Consider the following 23,695-nt stretch of genomic DNA (forward strand, 5'->3'; position numbering starts at 1 on the left):
GACTTTTGAGAAGCACTTGATATATGATAGGCAATATTGTTATTATCATTACTAATATTAATAATTACAATTTAGTGGACTATATCCAAACATTTAAAATGTTTATTTTCATTTTTAAAGTAGATAACCACAGCTAAGGACAGACACTGCTTTGCTATCTACTTAAGATTCAAGTCCCTTGGGTCACAGCCTAGTGTGCAAGGAACCCAGATGATGCCAGCTTCCTAGGGCTGCCTCATTCAAGACTCAAGACTTTCACTCCTTTGCCTCCTAGGCATTTGTGAGGGCAAAATTTACCACTACTGGGCCACCGGGCCACAGTGCAAACCAGTTTGGTTCCCAGGTCTAATCCTAACCCAGCAGCTCACATCTCCCTTTGCTGAGATTTACATGCTAAAGACAAAAGAACTGAGTCATCTGCAAATTCTGCCACTGGGTCTGTTATTAATAGGGGAAGAAGGTTATTCATTACCATCTGTGAGAAACATCTGGAATGCCACCTCAAGGATGGAGACCAATTTAATCCACTCATTCCAACCACCCAAATTTTCAATTTGAAAAGCTGACTTCTGGGCCCTGATGCTACAGTTCTATTCTCAATTTTAAAACATCTCCCACACAGTAGGTGCCCAAGAAATATTGTTTCCATTCATGGAGAAAATGTCACTTGGGTTTTAACCTGAATGAAGACATTTACCTTGTCTGGGGAGAAAATTATGCTTTGCAGGATGGCTAGTCTCTCAAGCTACCCATTTAGAAAGACTATCTCAGACTTCCTTGGTGGCACAGTGAACAAGAACCTGCCCACCAATGCAGTGACCACGGGGCTGATCCCTGGTCCGGGAAGATTCCACATGCTTCAGAGCAACTAAAGCCATGTGCCACAACTGCTGAGCCTGCATGCCACAAGTACTGAAGCCCGTGCACCTAGAGCTCGTGCTCCACAACAAGAAACTCCACTGCAATGAGAAGCCCGAGCACCGCAACTGGAGAGTAGCCCGGCTCGCCACAACCAGAGAAAGGCCTGCATAGCAATGAAGACTCAGCACAGCCAAAACTAAATAAAAACATAAATAAGAATGTCTCTAAGAAAATTGTGGCTTTCCAGATGGCTCAGACAGTAAAAAAATCCACCTGCAATGCAGGAGACCCATGGGTCAAGATCTCCTGGAGAAGGTAATGGCAATCCACTTAATTATACCTTACAGGCAGTAGGCATTTGTAAAAATTTTGCGTCACAATGATAGGTCTGGAGGTATAGAAAGGACAGAATGGAGTATGTATATACGTATTACTTGTGTAATTGAAAATTTTTATGAATTAAAAAAAGACTAAAAAAAATATGATAAAATGCTAATGTAAATTAACTTTTCATGTTGTGGAAATACATATTACATCTGTTCTTTTCTATATTCTATTTCTATGTATTCTATATTTTTCAAAATCCTCAAAGTTAAAAAAGACTGTTATAGTGGCCTGGATTTGGCCACCTAGAGGATATGGATTAAAGGGCACAAAGGTGGGAGTGGCTTCTGCTGACTCTTTATAAATATAGGCTGGGTCTTGTATCCCTCATACAATTGTAAGTATCATGTATTACAATAGTCATTTTACAAATTAAAAGAAAAAAGAGAGAGAGAGAGAGAGGGGTTAGCTAATTAGCTAAGATCACACAGCTCTGAATGGTTGAACTCTGCTTCAAACCGAGCAGGCTGCTTCAGAACCCTTCTCTTTAACCACTGTCATGATGAACTGGAACCCCTGACATTGCTGTCATAGAATGGAGCACCAAGAACAGTCCAGTATCCTGTCTTCCTCCTGGAATAAAAACCTGAGCTAGAGAACTTAATGTTTTTCTCTAAGGCTGCATTTCTCAGTCTTTTTTCCCCCTAATTGTCCCCTTCCCATGAACATTTAATACTGTAGATATGTAATATATCTATTTATGTACAGAGAAGAGCCACAAACCATTGTAGTATCTGGTTTTTCTCACTTACTATGAACCAGTTTTCACCTCTGCCGATAATGCTATCCTCTGTAAAAAATGCATGCACTAAGGAAAGTCTGTAAGACTTTATGTACTGCCATTTATCCACATATTACAAAAATATGGTGTGAAACAGAAACCTCCATGTAGGCTAACTTCATAGGAAATGTCGTACTGGAAGAACTTTGGTTCTTTCTCCCCAGCTTCTGAGGTTGTGTGTTTGAGGGATGGCTGCTGGTGGGTTTTGACAGAATAGGGAATGAGTAACACCAAAGTAACTGCCTATGAACTAGAGGTTCCAGTTGTCCTTATTATATACAGAGTCAGTTTTCAATTATGCGTGCTAATGAGGTCCAGCAAGAGGATGGGTAATTGAAATCCACAAAGAATTCCCAAACCTCATTTAGCAAACTATTTCAAGCTCCTTCTTGAGCTTGTGAGCATGTAAGAACTAGACTGGGGTAACTATTGTTTCTATTGTTTCCAGCCTCAGATAGAGTGGAAATAACAATCATGCCATGTCCACCTTGTATTCATTCACTGGAGCCTTCTCTTTGCCAGTTCTTTGACGTATCTTTTGTAAGCCTGTGTATTTGTGTGTGTGTGTTAGTCACCCAGTCATGTCTGACTCTTTGCAACCCCGTGGACTGTAGCTCACCAGGCTCTGCTGTCCATGGGATTCTCCAGGCAAGAAGACTGGAATGGGTTGCCATTGCCTTCTCCATATTTAAGCCTACAGGGTCCATAAGCAGTAGATATTATCTTTCAATTTTTAAGAAATGAAACTGACTTGTTCCCAGTGCTGCCAGTAGGAAATAGCAGAATCCAGGTTCAAACTCAAGTATTTTTAATTCCAAGTAAGTTCCTTTGTTGTTTCATCAAAGCCTTATGCAAAACTAGAAGGACCTGGAAAATATTCAGTTGGATTCTTTGCATTTTGAATTGTTAATCAGTTTTAATATTAATTGCTTGAGCTTTAAAGTTAGATAAACTAGATGTATGTCTTTATAATCATGTGTCAGTATGCAAGTTTCTTAACTACTTACGTGTTTCAGTCAACATTCTAATCTGTAAAACTGTGTTGTAGGGAAGATTCAATGTTTTCAAACACCTAGTACATCATCTGCATCAAAACATCCTGTTTCCTGCCCCATCCATCAGCTTAGTCTTCATATCTCTTATTTGGCTTTTGTTTTGTGCTCCTCTGCATTATTAGATGTAATTTTATAGTATCTGTCTGGCCTTCTTTGCTGATTTTTAAAAATTCCGAGACATTGAGCTGTTCTCATAAAAGTTGTTCTCAAGTTTTCATATTTATATCTTTTCAGTGTGTGAAATTACATACATTGTACATTGACACTCCTAAAGTGACAGTTCTGAGCTTATTTTATACTTTTATTTGTCAAACAATGAGAAAGAATTTGAACTTTGAAATGGAGGTACTTCTGGGCTGGCAACAATTTTTATTTGTCCTGTTATGTGGAGATTTTATTGGATTTGCCCTTCTAATTTTATAATGAGTGAAAAACAGTGATAAATAAAATTGTGAGATGATAGGAGATATCCCCTAAGTGGCAGATCCATGGCCTCAAATGGATGTTTATTGAACTTCAGTCTATATCTGTGTTCAACTGTGAAGTATAAGAATAAAATAAAAGGTCATCCATGAAACACTGGAGTCTATTTTCTCAGACTACCTAAAAGGATAGCAGTAGGAGAAATGAAGAAACCTCTAGGTTATGAATTGTGTGTCTATGTTAAAATTATTGCTATAATTTGAATGCCCAGAGGAGTTCAAGGCTGAGAGAGATACTGCCAGAGGTAACACTCACACAGATTCCTCCCTCAAGGAGAGAATGCCAGAGTTCAACTCTTTTAGACAAAAACTTCAAAAAGAAAAAAGTTGCTACCATAAAATCATCATTATAAGCTCCTGTTCAATCTCCTGAACAATCTCATTTTGTAAATCTTTTTTCCTCACAATAAAATGATTTTTTTTCCCCCTGTTCACATGATGGCATTTTTAGAAAGTGAGTTCCTTACAGGCAGGAATATGTTTTGTTCACTGAAGGGCTCCATGCACCCAGATCAGTACCTGGGGCAAAGTGATCACTTCATAGGTATTTACTGAATTTAATTCAAGTAAACTCACAAAAACAGAAATATATACAAATGGAACAAGATAAAGATGCCAGAGATAAACCCATGCACCTATGGGTACCTTATTTTTGACAAAGGAGGCAAGAATATACAGTGGGGCAGAGATAGCCTCTTCAATAAGTGGTGCTATAATAAGTGGCAATAAGTGGACAGCTACATGTAAAGAATGAAATTAGAATACTCCCTAATACCGTCACAAAGATAAACTTAAAATGGATTAAAGACCTAAAATGTAAGACCAGAAACTACAAAACTCTTAGAGGAAAACATAGGCAAAATACTTGATGACAAATCAAAGCAAGATCCTCCATGACCCACCTCCTAGAGTAATAGAAATAAAAACAAAAATAAACAAGAGGGACCTAATTAAACTTAAAAGCTTTTACACAGCAAAGGAAACTAAACAAGTGAAAAGACAACCCTTAGAATGGGAGAATAGCAAAGGAAACAACTGATAAAGGATTAACTTCCAAAATATATAAGCAGTTCATACAAGTCAAAACCAGAAAAACAAACAATCCATTCAAAAAGTGGGAAAAATACCTAAGCAAACATTTCTCCAAAGAAGACATACAAATGGCTAACAAACATATGAAAAGATGCTCAACATCGCTCGTTATTAGAGAAATGCAAATCAAAACTACAGTGAGATATCACCTCACATCAGTCAGAATGGCCATCATCAAAAAGCCTACAAACAAGTAAACTCAAGTTGAAATAAGATAATACTTTATAAAACTAGTTGTGGTATTCGGTTTTCTCTTTAATAATCATGTGTGCCTGGTATAACCCAGGGGTTTAAGAAACCCTAAAATAGAGAATACAATTAGAAGTTTACTATTTTAGCTCTCTCAGGTCCAGAAAAGTTAAGCACCAGGTTAGGTTCTGTTTTGCACTAAACATGTAATATTGATCAAGTCACTTAACCTCCATCAATCAGACTTAAGATAAATAAATAATGACATATTTATTTATCTATTTATATATTTGCAATATTTATCTATCGATATATCCGTGAACTGTTTATCTAAATATCTGCCTCACGGAATTAGGACACCTTATAAGAATATATATGCTGAACCAAAACAAATTAGATAAACCAGATAAACAAATACATAAATACATGTAAGTTTCAAATAAAATACAGGCTAAAGGAGAAGATATGACAAAGAAACAAGCTTCGTTTTGTTTTCAGTTTTAAGAAATGACGCCAACATTGCAGGCTGATGTATCGAATGATTTTATGTGATAACTTGTAACTTGGCAGGTTTCCCTGGTGGCTCAGACAGTAAAGAATCTGCCTGCATGCGGGAGACCTGGGTTCGATCCCTGGGTCGGGAAAATCCCCTGGAGAAGGGAATGGCAACCCACTCCAGTATTCCTGCCTGAAGAATCCCATGGACAGAGGAGCCTGGTGGGCTACATGGGGTCCATGGGGTTGCAGAGTTGGACACAACTGAGCAACTTACTGCTAACACAATTTGTTAAGATTAACATATTTTACACCTTTTATTTGTAGTAGTTGTTGTAATCTTAAAGATGAGCAGGTAAACTTCATGTTTATATGCCTTCACAACATTTTGGCATTAATCTCCCCTCTGCACTGTAATCTTTGTGATTGTTGTGGATGTTTAGTGGGTATTACTGAGGGTGACACAGAGTGTGTGATAGATTATATGCCAAGATGGTCACCAGCAGCCCCTCCTATTCCTACATGAGTGCTGGCCTCTCCTCTAGAAGTGTAGTTTATTTTCCTTTCTCTTAAATCTGGGATGACTTTGCTTTGTCCAAAAGAATGGAACAGAAGTAATATTGCACCAAGCTTTGTGAAGCATTGCAACTTGTACTTTCATTCTTTTTGGAGCCCTCTGAGACACAGTATAAAAGAGTCCATCTATTCTGCTCAACAGAGAAGCCATAAGAAGAGAAACAGTCCCAGACATCCTGGGCCATTTCAGCCACACTAGCTGGAGCTCCAGACAGGTAAGTGAAAACATCTGAGATCCTCCAGGCCAGGTGAGCCATCCTAGACAAGACTACACGGGACAAAGAGGAGCACCCTGCCCAAATCCTGCCTAATTTGGAGAATTGTAGGCAAAAATGTGGCTGCTGTTGTTGTTGTTAGCCACTCACTTTTGGCATGGCTCCTTATGCAGCAGTAGATCCGCAGCGTGGTCTTCCCTGGGAAGAATCCCAGCCTCAGAAGCACCCTATCCAAGAGCAGTTTGTTTCCTTTGTCTCATGTTTTTATCTTCTGTCCTGAGCAACTTCCTCTTTATTTCTTCAGTTACCACTCCACTATCTGATCTATCCACTCTCCATGGATTTTCAAGGAAGATCAGTGATGTTGTGAAAAAGGTCTTGACCTTTGATTGGTACCCTCAGAGAAGACTATCAGGTATGAATATGAAGCAAAGATAATATTTAAAACAGAGTTGTTTGGCAATATAGACCTTTGTAACCCAAATACCAGAAACTAGTGTCACAGTGGCTTGTTCACATAAGGCAGAAAAAGGAAGGAAAATAACATTAGTCAATCCCAATGGACCCTAATAAGGTATTGGTATTGTGAAGGAAATGCACTATCACTTCCTTTATGAAATGAAAAAAAAAAAAAAAAGGTTAACATACATACAAACATGTCCTTTCTATTTTCAGTTTTAATGTATTGTACAATCAATATTTTAATAACAAGGAAAAGAATAAAATAAGCCACAATCTTACCACCAAATGCAACTGTTTTCATTTTGCCAAGTTCCTTTCCAGTCATCTTCCATGGGCATTAAGTATAAACCCTTATTTTTAGCTAGTTAATTATCCAACTTCTCTTTCACAGGCATAAAGACCAATAGGAACCCAAAGCAGTGAGAGAAGCTGAAAATAAGGGAACTGTGCCTCTTGTCTCCATGGAGGCTTTGGAGAAAAGGTGTTAATGGTTAATTTATTTCTTCATTTATTCAGTCAATGAACATTATTGCAGGTATTTTAAGTACTTTCCATTTCTTAACATTCTTTAGCTGTGTAATTACTTGTTCATTGGTCTTCTGCCTAATTAGACTGTGAGCTGTACATGGCCAGATCTGTTTTATCTTATTCACAACTATTTTTCTAGCATTTAATATAATGCCTAGCATTTTGAAGGTATTGGATAAACATTTGTTGGATTGACGTACAGGAATTGCAAGTCGGGAAAATACATTTACCAAACCAGAGATAGAAGGAAGAAAGAAGAAATGGTTGATGTTAAATTAAAAAGTGGGCAAGAGTCTACATATTAAAACAAAAACATGCATGCCCTAATGGACTTTAAAATAAATGTGGTCTATTTGATTAATTCTGTTAGTTAGAATTTGGGTCTTCTGGAAAAGAAAATGATGAAACCATCTCCGGAGACATCGTGTATTCAGTTCATTTAATATTTATATGGAGCTTCTTAACTCAGCATTCTCAAGGAGACCAAAAATGATCATTGGAAAGTGCAGTGATACTCAAGAGGATGGGGTGAGAGCACTCCCCACTCTCCCAGTCCCAGATAAATCAACATAGATTGAGTTAAATTTAGGTTCTCTCCTGAAGGGTGGAGGAAGTACTCTCAAAGATTCAGAAAGGAGCTATCCTTTCTCATCTCTTTCTCCACAAATTTCTGGTAGAGGTTTAAAAAGTAGGTTTGCTATTACAAGCAATAAAGAATATAAGTTAGATTAGAGATCAAAAAGACACCCCAAAATTCAATGGCTTGTGTCTATGCATGCTCAGTCATATCTGACTCTTTGCAACCCCATGGACTGTAGCTGGCCAGGTTCCTCTGTCGATGGGATTTTCCAGGCAAGAATACTGGAGTGGGTTGTCAATGGCTTAAAGAAGATATTGTGCTCTCTTGTAATAGTCTACAGGCAGGCAGACCAGGCCAGTAGACAGATTCGCTCTACAAAATAATTGAGATTTAGATTTTTTTTTTCCCATCCTGTTGACCCATTATCCACTACTGAGGCTGTACTTCTCAAATCTTAATGTTCATTCAAACTACCTGAGGTTCTTACTAAGATGCAGATTCTGGTTCAGTGGGACTAGCATGGGGCCCAAGATTATGTATTTCTAAAAAGCATCCAGGTGATGTTGATTCTGCTAATTCAAAGATCACACTAGGGATCCAGTTCCAGTTCAGTCGCTCAGTTGAGTCCAACTCTTTGCGACCCCATGAATTACAGCATGCCAGGCCTCCCTGTCCATCACCAACTCCCGGAGCTTACACAAACTCATGTCCATTGAGTCGGTGATGCCATCTGGCCATCTCATCCTCTGTCGTCCCCTTCTCCTCCTGCCGCCAATCCCTCCCAGCATCAGGGAGGGATTGACTCATTTTCCAATGAGTCAATTCTTCGCATGAGGTGGCCAAAGTATTGGAGTGTGAGCTTTAACATCAGTCCTTCCAATGAACACCCAGGACTGATCTCCTTTAGAATGGACTGGTTGTATCTCCTTGCAGTCCAAGGGACTCTCAAGAGTCTTCTCCAACACCATAGTTCAAAAGCATCAATTCTTCGGTGCTCAGCTTTCTTCACAGTCCAACTCTCACATCCATACATGACCACTGGAAAAACCATAGCCTTGACTAGATGGACCTTTGTTGGTAAGGCACTAGGGTGGCACTGTCATAACCTGCATTTTCTAAGCTAGGTGGCTGGCATATTTTGTTTCCAGTTTTCAAGAAGGGAAAAGAAAACAAGTCCACAGCAAAAAGTTTCCTTAAAGTAAACAATGTAGAAATTATATGAGTACCTTCTGCTAAGTATGATAACCATGAGTGGGTTCCAGGGGCTGGCAAATGTGCTTAGTCTCTAGCAAGTAGACATGTTACCAATAAAAATGTGGAAAACAGGTGGTAAGCACTATTATCCTAGGAAAAAAATAATGACTATTGGGGGACAGTTACCAGTCTACACACAAAAACTAAGGAGGCAAGAACTTATAATTAAGCAAGAGAGATGAAACACACACACAAAAAACAGGCTGTATAGGCTAGATATGATCCTGAAACCTAAGAAGACAGTTTTAGCAAAACCTATTGGCTCAGAAGTCTATGGACATTGACAGCATTCCGTTTTCAGTTTTCAACCCCTGGTATGCTTTGCTTGCATTTCCTCTGTGACTTGTTCTTGGGGGGTGCTGACAACATGATAGGTAACAAGGAATGACTCAGAGACACTGAGTAGACTCTTAACATTTGCCTATGGTTTGAGAAAATAGATGTAAACAATAACCAAAAACATAACTAAAGGTGTCATTAAAGACATTAGGCTAAATATTAAGAAAATCCAAGCATATATTAGGAACTTCTAGACATATTTAACATGATTTCATGATTTTTATCCCTATGACCATCAGTTTACCCAGGACATATTTCAAAATACATTTCTGGCAGCATCAGAAACAAAATTCTTTGTCTAGACCTTTGGTATGGTGCACTTTTTTTTTTTTTTTTTTTCAGAATCTTCAGTTGCATAATAAATTTGAGAAGCTTCCAGTCAAGAAAATTGCATCACCTTTTCTGATATTCCTACCTCATTTCAACATCTAGTTATCCTCTGTCTCAGATAAGATGCCTTTTGGATCTAATATAGTTAGAGTAACCATACTGGAACACTTCTGAAATTGAAATGGGCATTGTTAACAATTACGCCAGATAGAGAGCCTGGTAGGCTGCAGGCTGAACGACTTCACTTTCACTTTTCACTTTCATGCATTGGAGAAGGAAATGGCAACCCACTCCAGTGTTCTTGCCTGGAGAATCCCTGGGACGGGGAAGCCTGGTGGGCTGCCATCTATGGGGTCGCACAGGGTCAGACACGACTGAAGTGACTTAGCAGCAGCAGCACCAGCAGCAGCAGGACTATCTTGGGTAACCCAAGCGATACATAACTTAATCTAGGTAGTACCTATCATATCTTCTTTCTTTACATATGAAACTATATAATATATGTATATGTGTGTGTACATACATATATGTATGTATATGTGTATATATATATATATGTATGCATATGTGTATATATATATATGTATGTATGTATGTATATGAACTATATAGAGCTTCCTTCGTAGCTAGGTTGGTAAAGCATCTTCCTGCAATGCTGGAGACCTGGGTTCGATTCCTGGGTTGGGAAGATTTGCTGGCGAAGGAAATGGCAACCCACTCCAGTATTCTTGCCTGAAGAATTCCATGGACAGAGGCACCTGGCAGGCTACAGTCCATGGGGTCGCAAAAATTGGACATGACTTAGCTTCTAAACCACCATAAACTATTTAATATATACATATATATATTATATAATTTCTTTTGTAGAAGTAGGGAACTTTAATTGTATTAGTAAGGTTCATTAAGATTGTAATGAATAATCAATTGTAGATTATTTTTGGTAATAAGAGTTTGTTCCAATAAAAATAACATGCAGGTGTGACTGAGGAGTTGTGCAGTCACTGTTGACTCTAATCCTGTTCTTTCAAGAATGGGTTGTTCAACATCATTCAGGATATAGACTGAGATCCACTGTCTCCTCCTCTCTGTGTGCCATTGTTGGGCAGAGATATTGCCAAGTCCTTTCAAAGTACTTGGCTTCCTTCACATCGAGCACACTCAAGTTTGCCTTGTTCGGTCAATAGTACCCAGGGAATAAAGATGGCTTACCTCAATAAAAATGTTGTGAACTTTATGTGGTCTTTTTGTAGGAAAAAGAAAAACTGGTTGAGGATCATTTACTCTGAAGTCATAGCATGCACATAGAACATTGTGGACATTTCTCCAATAAAACAAATCTGCTATGTTCTATATTTCCACTTATGGGTTTTGGTTTCAATGAAGGAAGCATATAACTGATTGGGATACCCAATAAGGAAATAATATGATTTCTATCTCTTTTTTTCTGAGACTTCACAGAGGTAAAATAAGTAAATTGCGGAATGTGGTCCATTATGACCATAAAGCTTATTTGTTCATTCGATTACTCCTATGTAGGATTCTGTTACCAGAAGAAGTGGGGAGAGTGAATTGACAGGCAGACAAAAATACAAATACCATGATGCTGGACAAGTGATAAAAGCTGAGAGAGTGAAGTAGAAAATGTGTGGAACTTACCCCAATGATACTGCAATGGGAGCAGCAGCTGCCCTCCAAGATGAGTTTAGTTTGTGTCTGGAGAAGAATGATGTGTGGACAATATGAACTCAGAATCACATTGCCTAGAGAGGGTTTCATATTGAAAGAAAGCATTATGCAGGAAAGGGAGCTAAGGTTATAACCTGGAAAAAATCAAATGATGCCTTAAGCCACAGAGACTCAAATGGAAGTATAAATATGGTAATGCATACGATAGAGACAGAAAAGTGAGGAATGAAGGGATGAGGGGTCAAGGTCAGAGATTTTTGTACATGACATCTTAAGTTTTGCACATCTGGTAGAGAATTTTTCTTTTAAATGTGGGTCCCAGCTTGTTTCACCATGGTGAAAGATAATTCTTAAACAAGTTGAAAGGAACCAAATTAGATAAATTTCTCATTTTAAGGAAGTACACAGCATTGAGACAGAAAGTCCCTTCCATAGACACCCCACAGCCTGGGTGAAAAACATGAAGCCAGCAAGGGAGGCCACACATGAGCAAATATTATGGTATTTTGAAGGCAAGAGACCCTTGAGCATTCACTCCTTCCATGTCGTACCAAATGTCAACACTATTCATAGTCTTTGTTTTCTATTTATTTATTTTTTAAAAACAATTTATTTGGCTGCTCCAGCACACAGCATCTTCAATCTTCATTGCAGCATGTGAAATCTAGTTCCCTGACCAGCGATCAAACCTGACCCCTGCATTAAGAGTGCAGAGTCTTAGCCACTGGACCACCACAAAAGTCCCTATCCATAGTCTTTCTATGTGCTGCTTCCCGGCAGAGTGGAGACGTGCAGTAAAGATTTATTGGATGAATGTATGATTGGTACTATTATTTCCCTCCTCCCCCTTCAAATGCAAACAAACCCTGAAAGTCCAGCTTCCTTCTCTCTAACCACTGTGCAGGTACCAAGTCTAGAAGTGGAATCAAACCTAAAGTGCTCCTTTTAGTATTTTCCACAAGCTACATACACTTTAACCTATTCAACTTACTAATGTCTGCTGCTGCTGCTGCTAAGTCGAGTCACTCATATCCGACTTGTATCCAATGGCAGCCCACCAGGCTCCTCTGTCCTTGGGATTCTCCAGGCAAGAACACTGGAGTGGGTTGCCATTGCCTTCTCCAATGCATGAAAGTGAAAAGTGAAAGTGAAGTCGTTTAGTCATGTCCGACTCTTAGTGAGCCCATGGACTGTAGCCCACCAGGCTCCCCCATCCCTGGGATTTTCCAGGCAAGAGTACTGGAGTGGGGTGCCATTGTCTTCTCCGTACTAATGTCTAGACCCAGTGAATTCTGTTAATTATACTTCTTTCCAAGGCCAACAGAACTAGTTACTAGGATATAAGAAGGAGTGTGTATAGTTAACCAACCTGAGAAACAAGGATACAGAACCCAGGTACTAAGCATGGGTCAAGGGCTTTTTGTGGCAGACACTGAGTTGATATTTATCAAATCCATTTTTTCTTCTCCCTGAAATATTTTTCAGTCTTGTTTGCAATTAAATATGATCATGTTTTAGCTAACAGAATGTGAACAACAGTGATATGTGCTAATTTTAGACTGGCTCAATAACTTTCCATCCTTCCATGGCATACAATCTTTGTTTTCTTCTCTGTTCCTCTGGCTTAGTGATAATAAGCATTTTGACCTGGTATGCCATAGTTTGAAGATAGCAGAATCACAAGATAAAGAAGTCCCAAATCATCACTAGAAGGAGAGCCACCTGCCACTCAGATATCTGTTTTGGATTTTATATGAGTAAGAAATAAATATATTTTGTATTATGTCACTGAGATCAGATCAGATCAGTTGCTCAGTCGTGTCCGACTCTTTGCGACCCCATGAATCCCAGCACGCCAGGCCTCCTTGTCCATCACCAACTCCTGGAGTTCACTCAGACTCACATCCATCGAGTCAGCGATGCCATCCAGCCATCTCATCCTCTCGCGTCCCCTTCTCCTCCTGCCCCCAATCCCTCCCAGCATCAGAGTCTTTTCCAATAGTCAATTCTTCTCATGAGGTGGCCAAAGTACTGGAGTTTCAGCTTTAGCATCATTCCTTCCAAAGAAATCCCAGGGCTGATCTCCTTCAGAATGGACTGGTTGGATCTTGCAGTCCAAGGGACTCACAAGAGTCTTCTCCAACACCACAGTTCAAAAGCATCAATTCTTTGGTGCTCAGCCTTCTTCACAGTCCAACTCTCACATCCATACATGACCACAGGAAAAACCATAACCTTGACTAGACGAACCTTTGTTGGCAAAGTAATGTCTCTGCTTTTCAATATGCTATCTAGGTTGGTCATAATTTTCCTTCCAAGGAGTAAGCATCTTTTAATTTCATGGCTGCAATCACCATCTGCAGTGATTTTGGAGCCCAGAAAAATAAAGTCTGACACTGTTTCCACTGTTTCCCCATCTATTTCCCATGAAGTGATGGGACTGGATGCCATGATCTTTGTTTTCTGAATGTTGAGCTTTAAGCCAACTTTTTCACTCTCCTCTTTCACTTTCATCAAGAGGCTTTTGAGTTCCTCTTCAGTTTCTGCCATAAGGGTGGTGTCATCTGCATATCTGAGGTTATTGATATTTCTCCTGGTAATCTTGATTCCAGCTTGTGCTTCTTCCAGTCCAGCGTTTCTCATGATGTACTCTGCATATAAGTTAAATAAGCAGGGTGACAATATACAGCCTTGACATACTCCTTTTCCTATTTGGAGCCACCTGTTGTTCCATGTCCAGTTCTAACTGTTGCTTCCTGACCTGCATACAAATTTCTCAAGAGGCAGGTCAGGTGGTCTGGTATTCCCATCTCTTTCAGAATTTCCCACAGTTTATTGTGATCCACACAGTCAAAGGCTTTGGCATAGTCAAGAAAGCAGAAATAGATGTTTTTCTGGAACCCTCTTGCTTTTTCCATGATCCAGTGGATGTTGATAATTTGATCTCTGGTTCCTCTGCCTTTTCTAAAACCAGCTTGAACATCAGGAAGTTCACGGTTCACATATTGCTGAAGCCTGGCTTGTAGAATTTTAAGCATTACTTTACTAGCATGTGAGATGAGTGCAGTTGTGTGGTAGTTTGAGCATTCTTTGGCATTGCCTTTCTTTGGGATTGATAAAACGTGCACACAAATAAATACCTGGCCACGAAGCAACCATATGAGCAAGCCAACTATCAGTCATAATTAGTATAGGCTTAGAGTTTATAATGGCAATTTCCAACCATGGGACAACATGTTTGTTAAAACCCACAGACTATCAGTGCCACTAAAAAGAGGAGAAACCTTTCAACCAGGGAATTAAAGCAAAGCCAACTGAAACATAGTTGGGGAAAATTGAATAAAGCTGGTTTTCTCTTGTAACTGCAAATTCCAATTTAATTACTAAAACAGAAGCCCAACTTATCAAAAGTGCATTAAACAAGATAGAAATGTATTTTTCTCTCATAGAATATTTTAACAATAAGCGATAATAAAGCAGCTTCATAGTGTGAAAAGTCTGTTTCTTCTACCTCCATCCTTCCTATTGTTCTCTCCTTGTGGTGGAAGATGGATTACCAACACATCTCCTCAGTCAGTTTTCAGCAAGCAGAAAGGGGGAAAGGATCAAAGGAAATACTTGTTTTTTGCTTCTAAAGGTGCAACCCAGAAGTTGCAAACATTACTTCTGCTCATATTCTATTGACCGCAGGGAAGACAGGTGAAGAGCTTTTGTAGCTGAGAGTTTTAATAACAGACAAAGAGAATGCACACCAAGGGACTACTAGCAAACATGCTACACAGTAGAAACAATGATTAAGGTATCCATGAATGATGAAGGAGAACCTGTAGGCATTATTTAGTCAACTTCTATTATAGGAAACCAAGGTTCAGAGAGGTTGAATGATTTACCTAAGGTTGCACAGCAGATTATTGAGGGAGCTAGGACACAAATTGGTGTCAGTTGACTTCAGATGGCAAACTGTTACTGTCACCCTGTGCTACCTTTAAAACTTTTCTGTTACATAAAGTTGTAAAAAGGAAAGTAACAGTACAAGACGTCAATGAGAACTTTTATAAGAAATGTCAAAAGGCAGAAATACTGATTTTTTTCCCATGTATAGTTGATAGAGCATATATAGATTTTAAAATATTTGGTTGTGTTATTTAACACAAACTAATACGTCGTCATAAAAATTACAGTACCACAAAAGTGGTAAAAATGAAAATCTTCCCAGGCATGACCACTGTTAACAATTTGTGCAGAGATTTTCTTAGGTAGATTTTCAAAGGGTCTTGAATCTATTCCCACAGTGATGGGACTCCCAGCAATATTTTTTTTTTTCAGTAGAACCAAAAGGAAAAGAAAGGTAAGTAAATCAGCAGAACCATTGCCAGTCACTGCAACTGGCAGTGATTCTTTCATTAGAAAACTTTGGAGGGACCTGGGGTCAGGCTGCAGAGAATTAAAGGGCCAGTGTAAGGTAAGACGTGAGCACACTTGTGCTTGCCACTGTGCCGACACCAGAACTGTGTGCTTGGCACCAATTCTCCCCCAGTCTCCATAACCCAGCTCCCCCAACCCAAGCTAATATCCCTAAGGACACTGCCTTATTCTCACCCCAAAGACTGGCTTCCACAGCCATGTTTACTTGATGGAAAATATTAAATGTGGGGGCAAGGGGAGAGGAAGAGCAGGAGTTTTTTGTGTGATTTTCTGACCATTCAGAACTGACAGCCCAGAAGAATATTCCCAGTTCATTCTGTCTGTACAAAAGACTGGTTTTTTTCAATTGCTAAGTTGTGTCCCCATGAACTGCAGCAAGCCAAGCTTCCCTGTGCTTCACTCTCTCCTGGAGTTTGCTCAAACTCATGTTCTTGCATGGAGAATTCCATGGAGAGAGGAGACTGGCAGGTTACACTCCATGGGGTCACAAAGAGTCAGACACAACTGAGTAACTCACACACACATACACACACACACACACACACACACACACACACACACACACATGTCCATTGAGTCAATGAGGCCATCCAACCATCTCATCCCCTTCTTCTGCCCTCAGTCCTTCCCAGTATCAGGGTCTTTCCCAATGAGTCAGCTCTTCGCATCAGGTGGCCAAAGTATTGCTTCAGCTTCAGCATCAGTCCTTCCAATGCACATTCAGATCCAAGAGACAGTGTGTGCTGAAAGGCAGAAGAGCTGAGTTCAAGGCCTTGTGCCACGATTCACTATACATGTGCTTGTGACAAGTCACTTAGTTCTCTGAGCCTAAATTTCTTCATGGTGACCAGGGACAATTAACTTTATCAGGTTGAGAAAATTAGTGAAACGCTGTGTATGAACACTGTTGTAACTGTAAGTCTTTGCAGAAGAGAAGTTTAAGGCCCTGATGTCAATGGGCTACACTTTCTAGATTAAAGTATTTTTTGATATTAAAAAGACTAAACATATTCATACACGATTGAAATTTGTGTTGGAAAGCCCACAAGTTCTGATTTATAAAAAGATTTTGAGAAACAGAACATAACAACAAAAATATTAGAATAAAATCTAATATTCATAATTTTTAGGGACTTAGCAAGCCCTAGGTTATACGTTTGAAGTGCCCTGAATATTTTTAGGATTAATAAAAGGATTCTCCTTAATGAATAGGCCATAATTCTATAACATTATTTTTGATCTCAGAACTAAATCAGAGGCACTGGTCCTTTTATTTTCTGTTTTTTTGTGTGACTTCTATTACTACATCTGTTTTTAGTTCTAAACTTCATATGAAGATTTTTTGGGCCATGACTATGTTGGCAACCAGTGAAATGGATTGAGGAAGTTCAACAGGTAGGGCTGATAGCCAGCTGTGCTGTGCTGTGCTGTGCTGTGCTTAGTAGCTCAGTTGTGTCCAACTCTTTGTGACCCCATGGACTGTAGCCTGCAAGGCTCCTCTGTCCATGGGATTTTCCAGGCAAGAATACTGGAGTGGGTTGCCATGCCCTCCTCCAGGGGATCTTCCCAACCTCGGGATCAAACCCAGGTATCCTGCATTGCAGGTGGATTCTTTACCATCTGAGCTACCAGGGAAGCCCAAGAATACCAGAGTGGGTAGCCAATCCCTTCTTCAGGGGATCTTCCAGACCCAGGAATTGAACCAGGGTTTCCTGTATTGCAGGTGGATTCTTTACCAGATAGCCAAATGGCAACCACACTCTAGTATTCTTGCCTGGAAAATACTATGGACAGAGGAACCTGGCAGGCTATAGTCCATGGGGTTGCAAAAGAGTTGGACACAATTTAGCTACTAAACCACCACCAGCAGGTACTATTAATTTCAGCTTCCCTGGTGGCTCAGTGGTAAAGAATCTGCCTGCCAATGCAGGAGACAAGGAGACATGGGTTTGATCCCCTGGAGAAGGAAATGGCGACCCATTCTAGTATTCTTGCCTGGAAAATCCCATGGACAGAGGAGCCTGGTGGGCTACAATCCATGGGTTGCAAAAGAGTCAGACACAACTTGGAGACCAGACAACAATCATTAATTCAGCCTAAACGTGGTCGTTTAAGGCTGGCCTCTCCTCTGATTGATTAGTGCCTGTACCAGTGCTCACAGGGACCTTTGCATTAAAAAAGCAATGTCAGTTCCAAGACTGACTTATTCTTGAGGAGGGTAGAATAAACTTAAAAACATCTTCATTTTGTTTGGCAAAAAGTTTTAAATCAAAAGCAGATATGTTTTTCAGTTTCCCAAACAAATGTCATTTACAAGTTGACTAAATTGTGCAGATCTGCTCTTGAGTTTTGGTGCTGTTTTAAACATAGTTTGGGGTCGCTTATGAAATAAACAAACAAATGAATCAACCTCCTCCACTGCTCCCCTCCCTGCAAAGAAGCCCAGCAAACAAAGCCAGTGGCTTTGTCAGGAAAGAACTTATCCTTTTTGCTCACCAGCATATCAGCATGCATGTCTTTCTTCCCAAGATCCATTTTCAACCAAGAATACAAGCAGATACATACTCCTGATACTCACTATTCCCCTGAGGATTTTCCTGAATTTACATTTTCCTCTTAAATTTAAAAAGCTCTAAACAGAGATTGTGTGTGCATATATATATACACACATACATATACACATAAACATAGCTCAACCCCAAAATGTTTTGAAGACAGCAATTTGTGAGCTGGTACATATGTTTTCTTTCTTTCTTTCTTTCTTTTATTTTTGAAATGTTTTAAGCTAGTGACTAATAAAACTAAGATTTTCTAGCTTTTCAGCCAAAGATTAGGAACCATTTCCTGGTCTCTGATAATTTTGCTTCTACTTATAGGACACAAAGAAAAGACAGCATGGGGAAGTCAGTTAATTCAAAATTACTTCTCTGACAGCTGTACATGTCGAAATCAGATATAGAGACATATAGAAGCAAAATTTGGAGAAGGCAATGGCACCCCACTCCAGTACTCTTGCCTGGAAAATCCCATGGATGGAGGAGCCTGGTGGGCTGCAGTCCATGGGGTCGCAAAGAGTCAGATATGACCGAGCGACTTCACTTTCACTCTTCACTTTCATGCATTGGAGAAGGAAATGGCAACCCACTCCAGTGTTCTTGCCTGGAGAATCCCAGGGACCGGGGAGCCTGGTGGGCTGCTGTCTATGGGGTCGCACAGAGTCGAACACGACTGAAGCAACTTAGCAGCAGCAGCAGCAAGTCTTTTAACAATGGACCAAGAATCCAAGTTCCTGTTTGCACATGAATCTAGGATGTCTCTAGCTATTTTTTAGGATTTGGGAGATCTGGTCATTAATCTGGGTTTCCCTGGTGGCTCAAGACAGTAAAGAATCCACCTGCAATGTGGGAGACTTGGGTTTGATCCCTGGGTTGGAAAGATCTCCTGGAGGAGGGCATGGCAACCCACTTCAATAATGCTGCCTGGAGAATCCCATGGACAGAGGTACCTGCAAGCTACAATTCATGGGGTCGAAAAGAGTCGGACACGACTGAGTGACTAAGCACAACACAGAGCACAGTCATTAATTTACTTTTTGTCAATACTGTTTATCTGTGAGCTCCTGAAGGTCAGGAGGGCCGTGTGCTGATCCATTATATTCCCAGGGTCTGGTAATGCCCAGGATATCATAGGCACCAAATATGTATTTGTTGAGCAAAATGAATGACCAAATGAGTAAGTTATATGTAATTAAGGCATTTTAAACATGGACCTTTAAGGAAATGCTGCTGCTACTGCTGCTAAGTCGCTTCAGTCGTGTCCAACTCTGTGCAACCCCAGAGATGGCAGCCCACCAGGCTCCCCCAGTCGTGTCCGACTCCTAGTGACCCCATGGACTGCAGCCTACCAGCCTCCTCTGTCCATGGGATTTTCCAGGCAAGAGCACTGGAGTGGGTTGCCATTGCCTTCTCCAAAGATAATAGTTTGTACAATTTCCTTCAAGTCATGTAGTATTTCCTATCTTGTTCTTTTACTCTACAGTTCCTACTGCTGAGACTAAGGGCTGAAGTGAGGATGGCCTCCCCTCTGCTTAAGTCAGGCAAACACTACTGCTGGTATGTGATTCCTAATGTTCTCCATGGTGCCTTGGCTGTTTCAGATTTCATTTACTTCTTTTGTTGCGCTTTCAGGACCTAACAAAAGTTTCAGACCCATAGGAGGCCCATAAAATAATGCTTATTCAATTGGATTATAATGTCAGTGAAGGCTATAGATGATGCCAGCCAATTGTGAGAAAGCTTGGAGGGTTAAGCCCCAAGGAGGTTCCCGCCATTCAGCTACAGTATTTTTTCCATTCCTACTCTAATAGCTCTGCTTAAAGAACGTCTGAACAATTTTAAAGTGGGTTAATTAAATGTCACATTTTCCATTTATTTCCTAATTCATACTACCATATTTTTAACCTGAGTGAGATAGTTACTTAGACTTCACTAATATTATCCAAAAAGAAAGAAAACAAATGTTGGCAATAAAGTTATATTAACATTTAACGTCAACTAATAATTAGTGGCTATACCATTTTTGTATTCCCTTAGTTATCTGAGAATCATGTTTCTAAGGAGATTTTAAGTAGAGCTGTAGACTTGTGTTTAGAGTGGAATATTGCCCAATAACAGTGCTGTCTACCATATATTTATCCCTAACCCTTTTTTCCTAGATTGTAATTAAAAGAGAGGGTTATTACAACAGCATGGTTATTACTCATTTCATGTTACAGTAGATTGGTTGATGTCTTCTGGAAAAATGAAGAACTCAACTTTAAGCTGAGGGGTTTTTCTAAATACTCTGATGCAATTCTTGAGCGCACGAAATTATGATTTCTCAAGTTTTGAAAGAAGAAATAAACCCAAAGATTTATAAAAGAAAAACAACAGAAAACAATACTGCTGAACTATTAGCAATTGAACCAGACAAAAGAGTCAAAACGAATTACATTTATTTTCAAAGCTAGCCCATGAAGAAATGGCAAATCAAAACTAAGTAAGACAAGAGAAAATTTTATGCTCACAAAGGATATATTTCTTGGCATTTTTCTTGATTCTTTAAATACTGATGCACAGAAACAATAAAAAATTTCCATTGCTTTTTAAAATTAACTACTTTATTACAACAGTAATATTATAGGTTCAATGTTTTAAATATTAACAGAATAGGGAGGTATAAGGTAAAACAAAATTTCTCTACCTTCTATCCTTCCTACTCTATAATCCCATTTTTTTGGAGATAACTGTTGGTGACATTTTCTTCCTTTTACAGCCATTGAAAATTACTGTTTGTATTAGTTTCCTAGGGTTGCCATAACATAATACCACAGACTGGGGAGGTTAAACAACAGAAATTTATTTTCTCACAGTTTGGAGGCCAGCATTACAAGATTAAGGTGTGTGAGGGTTGATCTCTTCTGAGGTCTCTCTTCTCATGCTGTGCATGACCGTTTTCTCCCTCTCTCTTCTTGTGTTCTTTCCTTTGTGCATCTGTTGGTGTCCTAATTTCCTCCTTACGAGCACACCAGTTGAATTAGACCACGGGCCATCCTAACAACCTCATCTTAACTTAGTCACCTCCTTAAAAGTCATATCTCCAAATACAGTCACATTCAGGGGCTCCAGGGCTTAGAGTTTCCACAAATGAATTTTGGGGAAACACAACTCAGCACGTTTACACTATTAAAAGCAATACTACAACAAAATTGTGAAATGCCTGGTGAAATGCCTGCTTTCTAATCATTTACACTATCAGCAGTACATTCAGTTCAGTTCAGTCGCTCAGTTGTGTCCGACTCTTTGCGACCCCATGAATCGCAGCATGCCAGGCCTCCCTGTCCATCACCAACTCCCGGAGTTCACTCAGACTCACATCCATCGAGTCAGTGATGCCATCCAGCTATCTCATCCTCTGTCGTCCCCTTCTCCTCCTGCCCCCAATCCCTCCCAGCATCAGAGTCTTTTCCAATGAGTCAACTCTTCGCATGAGGTGGCCAAAGTACTGGAGTTTCAGCTTTAGCATCATTCCTTCCAAAGAAATCCCAGGGCTGATCTCCTTCAGAATGGACAGCAGTACATAGTAATACCTATTTCCCTTCAGCCTTGAACTTATCTAAACTTTTAATTTTTAACTGAATAGAAAAAAATGACTATTTTTGTTTTAATTTGTATAACTAAAATATATGAATATGGCTGGGTATCTTTTCATGTGCCTGTTTTCTGTTAAGATTCCACCCCCCCCATGGTCTCCCTTGCCCATTCATTCTATTGGTTATTTATCTTTTGTTTTCTTGTGGTAATTTCTTGTATATTAAGGATGTTTTGTCATATGTATAAAAAATATTTTTTCAATCTGTTCTTGTCTTTCTTTTTGTCCTTTTTATTGGATTGTTTTAAAATTGATAAAAATTTAATGTTAGATAAAAATTGGGGTATTAAATGTTTTTGAGTAGCTTGATAAGTTTGAAAAGAACTTTAGAAAAAGCCTTTCCCATGCCAAAATTATTTATGAATTAATATTATCTCAAGTTCTCTTCCAGGTATTTGATCCCTGGGTCGAGGACATCCCCTGGAGAAGGAGCCTGTAAAACCCCTTGGACAGAGGAGCCTGGTGAGCTAGGTCCATGGGGTCACAAAGAGTTGGACATGACTGAGCACGCGCATGCACAATTAGCTACATAGCCACTACTGCAATTCAGTGGGAAACAAACGGTGCTGGATCAACCGGATAAACATACAGGAAAACTAGTTTGAGATGAATCATAATCTTTTACATGAAAATAAAGCAATCACACTTCTAGAAGAAAACATAGGAGAATATCTTCATGACTTTGGAGTTAGACAAGATTTCTTAAAATGGAACATCAAGACAACCTGTAAAAGAAAGATTGAAACATTGAACTTAATTAACACTAAGAATGTCTATTCATGAAAAGACACCATTTAAAAAGAAAAAATAAAAGCCATAGGCCAAGAGAAGATACTTGTAATACAAATCCTGAAAAAGGGTCTGTATCCAGAATATACAAAAAAAAACAGAAATTAAGAAAAAAGTCAACCAATTAAAAAGTGGAAAGAAGATTTAAACAACAGTTGACAAAAGAGGATATTGAATGACCAAAAGTCAACAGCATTAGTCATCAGGGAAATACAAATTAAAACTTCAATGATATACATCCCATCAAAATGACTAAAATTAGAGACGGATAATGCTGTGTTGATCAAGATGTTCAACAACTGGAACTTACATTGCTAGTGTGAGTATGTGTTGGCATACCTTCTTTGGAAAGTTATTCTATAGTATTTATTAACATCTGCTGCTGCTGCTGGAGAAGGCAATGGCACCCCACTCCAGTACTCTTGCCTGGAAAAATCCCATGGATGGAGGAGCCTGGTAGGCTGAAATCCATGGGGTCGCTAGGAGTCGGACACGATTGAGTGACTTCACTTTCACTTTTCACTTTCATGCATTGGAGAAGGAAATGGCAACCCACTGCAGTGTTCTTGCCTGGAGAATCCCAGGGACAGGGGAGCCTGTTGGGCTGCCGTCTGGGGTCGCACAGAGTTGGATACGACTGAAGCAACTTAGCCTAAGTCGTTTCAGTAGCGTCCAACTCTATGTGACCCCATAGACGGCAGCATTAAATACACCCATGTATCTATAGCCTAGCAATTCCACTTTTGCTATATACTTTACAGAAAGGATTATGTCCACCAAAAGACATATACAAGAATGCTTGCAACAGCTTTATCACAAGCCAAAAATTGGAAGCAACTCAAATATTATATAAATTACAATATATTTACACAATAAAATGAAATAAAATACTGCTACATGAAATAATATGGATTAATCTGAGACACATCATTTTGAGGGAAAAAATAGCGGTCAAATGATAACAAGCATGTAAATATTATGGA

The 23,695-nt window shown here is 39.4% G+C and overlaps 1 long non-coding RNA gene across 1 annotated transcript; it reads left to right on the top strand.

Moving 5' to 3' along the window:
• Window positions 1-5,919: 5,919 nt before the first annotated feature.
• Window positions 5,920-19,847, top strand: LOC132344894 (uncharacterized). Its single transcript, XR_009493961.1, has 3 exons — window positions 5,920-6,130; window positions 6,435-6,545; window positions 19,773-19,847. It is a non-coding gene; the product is annotated as an uncharacterized lncRNA (long non-coding RNA).
• The last annotated feature ends 3,848 nt before the right edge of the window (window positions 19,848-23,695 follow it).

Source organism: Bos taurus, chromosome 3, assembly GCF_002263795.3.
Source record: "Bos taurus isolate L1 Dominette 01449 registration number 42190680 breed Hereford chromosome 3, ARS-UCD2.0, whole genome shotgun sequence".
Lineage (NCBI taxonomy): Eukaryota > Metazoa > Chordata > Mammalia > Artiodactyla > Bovidae > Bos > Bos taurus.